The sequence below is a fragment of the Miniopterus natalensis genome, chromosome 2 (assembly GCF_054644295.1).
Source record: "Miniopterus natalensis isolate mMinNat1 chromosome 2, mMinNat1.hap1, whole genome shotgun sequence".
NCBI classification, from domain to species: Eukaryota; Metazoa; Chordata; class Mammalia; order Chiroptera; family Miniopteridae; genus Miniopterus; species Miniopterus natalensis.
Window position 1 is genome coordinate 3,059,655 of NC_142082.1, and position 5,765 is coordinate 3,065,419.

Sequence of the window (5,765 nt, forward strand, 5' to 3'; positions counted from 1 at the left end):
TCTGACGGGACCGAGTCACCACGGGGACAGCCACTTGCTCTGAGTGCTGCCATGTCACCCTTGAGCCTGGCCGTGGGCGCTGGCCCCTCTTTCCCCCCAGCCCTTGCTGGGCCCAGGCAGGGGCTGCCCCGCTCCTGCTGTTGGCCGGAGAGTCGGGAGTCAGGTCGGCTGTTTGGCTCCTGAGGAAGTGGGTCCCGGCCCAGCCTGACTCCGGGAAGGAAGCAGTGGGGCGCCGAGCACTCGCTCCTGGCTCCTTGGACTGCGCGCAGCCTGCGAGTCATGGAAATTCTGCTTTTCCTCTTTATCTCAGTTTCTCAGAAGAGGGGGAACATCTGCCCGTGAACTCAGACAAAACAACAGGAATATTCCTTCAAAAGAATGGGAAACCAGCTGCATTTAGAGGGTAGTTTTTCTTCCTCTTCTTATCCCGGGTGTGTTATCTGGAGCAGTATAAAAGGTCAGCTAGATTTTTTGTTTTTTCCAAACCCGGTCAACCCTATGTGAGAACTTCAGTCCTCAGACATGTTCTCTTGGACTCCTGTCCCCTCTTTCCAGTGAGAGGTTACAGCAGGACTTCTGGGCCCAGGGGGCCCCCTGATTGGTGGGTTACCCTGTAGAGAACGCGGATCTCTCCAGTCGGGTTGCCTCCTGTTAGTCGGCTTCAAGCTCGAAGAGGCTTCTCAGCTGGGCCTTCCTGCCCCTGGAGGGTAACAAGTGGGCACTGGCCTGCGTACAGTCCGTAGACCTGGTTCAGGTTTCACGCTGAGGTTTCTCACGGGTGAGTGTTATCCAGGATCTTCAGTGGGCAGGACACTGCCTGCGCCTGGGGGTGAGGGTGAGGGGGGGGGTGGTCGTCCGCACAGCACCTCAAAACCTTAAACATTCCTGGAGGTTTTGTTTGTTTTTGTAGTAAGGTGGGGGTGTGGTCAGAGCTGCTTTTAAGATTTCTCCTGCTGCCCTAGAGAGTCAAGAATAAGTAATTATTCCCCCTGAAACTGAAACTGCCATGAAAAGAAAAGTTCAAACCATAATAGGAATCAAGGAATTAAGGGTCGAACAAAAATCAATGGTAACAAGCACGATCCGTCATGACATTCTTGGGGTTCGCTTATTGTTCAACATCGATCGTCTCGGCCTGTCGGAAATTGTTCTAGGCCTGGAGGCAGAGCACTGGCCAGAGCAGAAAGCCCAGTGTGCCCTCCCGGGGAGCCCACGCCCCTGGGGTGAGCCGCTAGCCAGCCCAGCGCTCGAGGAGGCGCGAGGTCGTCTCGTAACGTCGAGAAGTCTGGTGTCCTGGTGTCAGGAGCGTCGGGGGCAAGGTGACAGGAAGGAGACGAGAGAGGGGAGCAGGATGGATGTCAGGGGGGAGGTGGTGGCACAGGAGCTGGAGAGCTGGGCCCCAGGCGAGGCCATTCCCAGCATCCTGGGAGCAGCGCCCCAGTGTGACGCGGGCGCGGGCAGGGGGCTGGGAAAGGGAGCTCACGTCAGGCTCGGGATCGGACCTCCAGCGACAGGTCTGCCGACTCCAAGGTCAGCAGGTCCTCCAGCCAAGGTTATCACTCACCCTCTGCGGTCACCCGTCATCCTCCTAGTCCCCTGTAAGCACTGGTGGTCGCCCGGCACGTCGTCTGATGGCCTGAAGGAGGGAGCATCCCTGGCTAGAAATCCCACAGGAAAGGAGCTTGTGGACGGGGCCCAGGCCCAGCGGCTTTCCAAGGACGAGCAGAGGGAGGCGAGCCCGGCCCAGCGTCCCGGCCCCACGAGTCTGCAGCGGACAGTGCGGACGAGCAGCTTCCCGTGTGCGCGGAAGAGCCTGAGCTCAGCGTAAGCTGCAGTCGCTAGAGGGAGATAATCTCATTAAGACAATTTCCCTACTTTCTTGATTTTAAAAATCATTATTCTTTACAATGAAAAGTTGTAGCACCAAACCGTTTCATGGGAGCCACCCTCAGGGCGCCGAGCTGGGTGCGGACACCGCACCTGCACCTGGATGCCCTGGCCCGGTGCGTCCCTGGGAGAAGACGGGAAAAGGTCCCGCCCTCCCCTGGGCGCCTCTCCCGACTCCTGGCGCTTCGGTGCCCTCCGGTGGTGTAACCAGGGAAACGTCTTGCTTCAGGTCTTCAGCTCCGATTGCCAGCGGCTGTGCGGCAAGAATGTGACACCTGCAGCCCCTGACTGCCCAGGGCCGCCCCGCCCCCTTGGGTGGTCCAGTAGGAAGTGACCGCAGCAGCTGCCCGGTGCACAGGAATCAGAACTGGGCCTGTGGTTTTGGTCGGCGATTGGTTTGCGGGCCCTGAGACGAAGGGTTGAGACCGCGGCTGTGTAGCCTTGTGCACGGTGCGTGTCCAAGTCCACGGTGAGAGGCATGCGGGAGAGTGACCCGCAAGACCGCACGTGCTGGGTCCTTTAGCTTTGCCTCACTCCACTTGCTGACAGCTTTGAGATGCAGAGTTTACAGAAGGCAGCAAATAATCTCATGAACCGAGACTGGGCTCGAAAACCAGGGTCACGAGAAGAATTATAAATCCGTTAAGATTGGGGGGTAAGCCCGGCCGGGCGTGGCTCAGAGGTTGAGCATCAACCTAGGGTCCAGGCGATCGGGGTTTGATTCCCAGTCAGGGCACATGCCCAGGTTTCGGGCTCGATCAATGACTCATCTTTAATGTTTCTCTCTCTCCTTCTCCTTTCCTCTCTCTGAAATCAATAAAGATATATTTAAAAAAAAAAAAAGATTGGGATTAAAAAATCCGTCTCATTCCATCCGTGTGCACGTTTCCCACAAATCCCTTCTCACTGAAATAGGACAAGTAAATTTTAAGTCACTGAAAATCAGGTTAAAAATAAACCCACTAAGAGTATGAAAAAATGGCGTTTTCTGGGCCGCCTTAACTACACACTGAGGAAGTAGGTGGCGTGACCCTAGAATGCACACGGTTCCCAGGCCCTCACGGCGTAGGGACATCTCTCTCACACAGAGTGCCGCTGGGCTCAAGGAGCCCGGTGATCTCTACCTCACTGGGCGGTTTCCACCAAGACCAGCGTGCCAGGCCTTCTTCTCGCCTCTTTGTCCGTTACAGACAATCTTCTATTTCTGTGTTTTTATTTTTCTCTTATTTTGAATTGATTGAGTCTCTTTATTTATTTTTGTTACTTTTAATGTACTGATTTTTAAAAAATTATGTAAACCTCGAAATGTCACCATGCACACATAACAAAAGTTTAAGTCGCCGATTCTGGAATTAACTCCTAAGAATGAGAAGTGGTAAGAGCGCGAGCTCCCCCGAGCCGGGGTTTCTGTTTTCGGCCCAGCTGGACTCCGGCACCTGGAAGAATCCCCGGCAACGCGAGGCCCTCAGCACCCGCCGCCCAGGCACCTGCCCGTGGCCTGCACACTGCTGTGGTCTAGTGTTTAGTTTTTTAAAAATTTAATAGCCCAGATTTGGCCACATCATCATCACTACAAACATCTTCGTTCGGGTTTACTTCTAAATTCACCGCTTCCTTGACCCCCCACTGCTCCTCGCTTTCCCATCTTCCTGGAGCCCGCCTGCTAGACGGTCCTCTGAGGAAGGGCTGGTGGTGGCGACGCTCACAGCCCTTGTTTGTCCAAACATGTTGTTTGTCCACGTTATAGTTTTGCTGGTGGTTGATTCCGGGTTGTTACTTTCTCTCAAAGTGTTGAAGATATTTGCCGTCGAGGGAATGTCTGTGTCTCCCTCCCCAAATTCATATACTGAAATCCTAAGCCCAGGGCGCTGGAGGGAGGAGGTGGGGCCTCTGGGAGGTCCTGAGGGCGGAGCTTTATGGCTGAGATTAGTGTCCTTATAAAAGACCCCACAGAGAGACCCCGGTCCCTTCTTACATGTGAGGACCATCGAGTATTCTGAGTATCCTCGGGAAAAGTGGGCGTTTCACGGTGAGGGTCGAGGCGATGCCCCGTCCTCGCCTGCTCTCAGGATACTGAGCTGTGTTTGCGATTACTCAGTTCACCGTATTTATTAATTTTACATTTAACTAACCCTTAGTGTCTACAAAAATTGACCGGGTTATACGGCAAATACATGCAATCCCAAAATTTCAGTGGCTTAATAACACATTCATTTTTTTTAACTCATGATCCGAGAGGGTCCGAGAGGGTGGCCGGGGCTCTGGGTTTTGACATTGGAGCCCCTCACCCAGGCTGCTGGAGGCCCAAAGTCAGCACGTGCTTCTAGGACCCCTGAGCTGGAAAATAATGTTTTCACAAAAGAAGGAACAGGTGACTGGTGCGAGCCAGCCTTGCAGACCACCCCGGGCTGGGACGAGTGCTCGTAACCCACGCGCGGGGACCAGCGTCAAGTCACCAGCCCTCTGAAGCCCACAGACCTGACTCCCTTTCACCGGGACTGCGGCTGCTGTCGGGGATGAAGCACAGTCTTTCTGTCCCTGGCGGGGCTGCTTGTTCTTCCCCCTTCCGTTCCTGTTTGTTCTCTCTGGTGGCACTTTGTCACCAAGCCAGTCATGTCCCTTCGCTGACCTGGTCTGAACGCTCCTCACGGTTAGCTAAGGAGAGCGTGGGACGACCCTGCCTGGGAGGGGACATGGTTCTCACACAGCAGCAAAGGGGACCACGTGGAAGTGAGGGTGGCGGAGCCAGTAGCCCGGAGACTCAGGACGCAGCAGTAACAGCCAGACGGAGAATGGGGGGGGGGCGGATATTGGGGCTCAGTTTAGCATCAGTGGCAGAAGATTTAACAGAAAGACAGCTGTGGAGAAGTAGCAGCAGATACAGGAAACTCAGGAACTATGCATTAAGGATCACTGCTGATAACTGCGGTAATGAGTGATTCGTACATATGCAAGTATTTACACACACACGGCGCTGAACCCCGTGCAGTGACATTCATCAGCATCTCGTATGATGACAGATGGGTTGTCAAGAATAAGCTCACAGTTAGATATTTATGTTTTTAATATATTTGGTTAAACTGTTCAGATTATTCCATAAGATTAAGTTATTCTCAGGCAAATAACATTTTTTGTTGCAAACAAAATACCTACTCAGGTGGGTTCCCTCCAGTCCCTTGACCGCTGGCCTTGAGGCCCTGGGAGGAAACTAGCACTTCTGGTTGAGTTCCACCAGGTGGCGCCATTGTGCTCAAGATTCAACAGGCTGTAGATTTTCACGCAGGAATCTGACCAACTATAGAAGATATTTATATTGTGTTACTTCCCTTTTTACATTAAAAAAAACCCCTCAGACCACCTTTGTTCATTTTGGAAGTAAAATAACCAAAACGCATAACCGGGAAATTTGAAAACACTGTGACGTTCTTAAGGAGCTGGAGTGGCATGATCTGCTATTTTTATTGTAATTCATAAAAATGGTCTTTTTATTATAACACATAATGTTTCGGTCGTGTTTACATGTATTATAAGTTTTGATCACAGATTTTTTCTTTTTTGGGCAAAATAACAATTTCATTTTCAGGCCATTGAAAGAGTAGGGGCTCCCCCCCCCCCCCCCCCCCCGCCAATGTCTTTATCGGGCAAGAAAATACCTTGAGTGGCTGTGTTTGTGCGTAAAATGAAACTACCTCTGAGTTCATGGCTCCACTTCAATTGCCATGAGATATTATACACAAAACCAAAAACTCGAAGGTAACAAGTAACACTTCAATGACCAAGTGAGGATACAACATTTACTGATTCTATGTGTTTTTGTGGAATTAGGGCAGATTCAATGACTCAGCCTGCTCTTGTTTTCTGTGAATTCACAGCCAGAA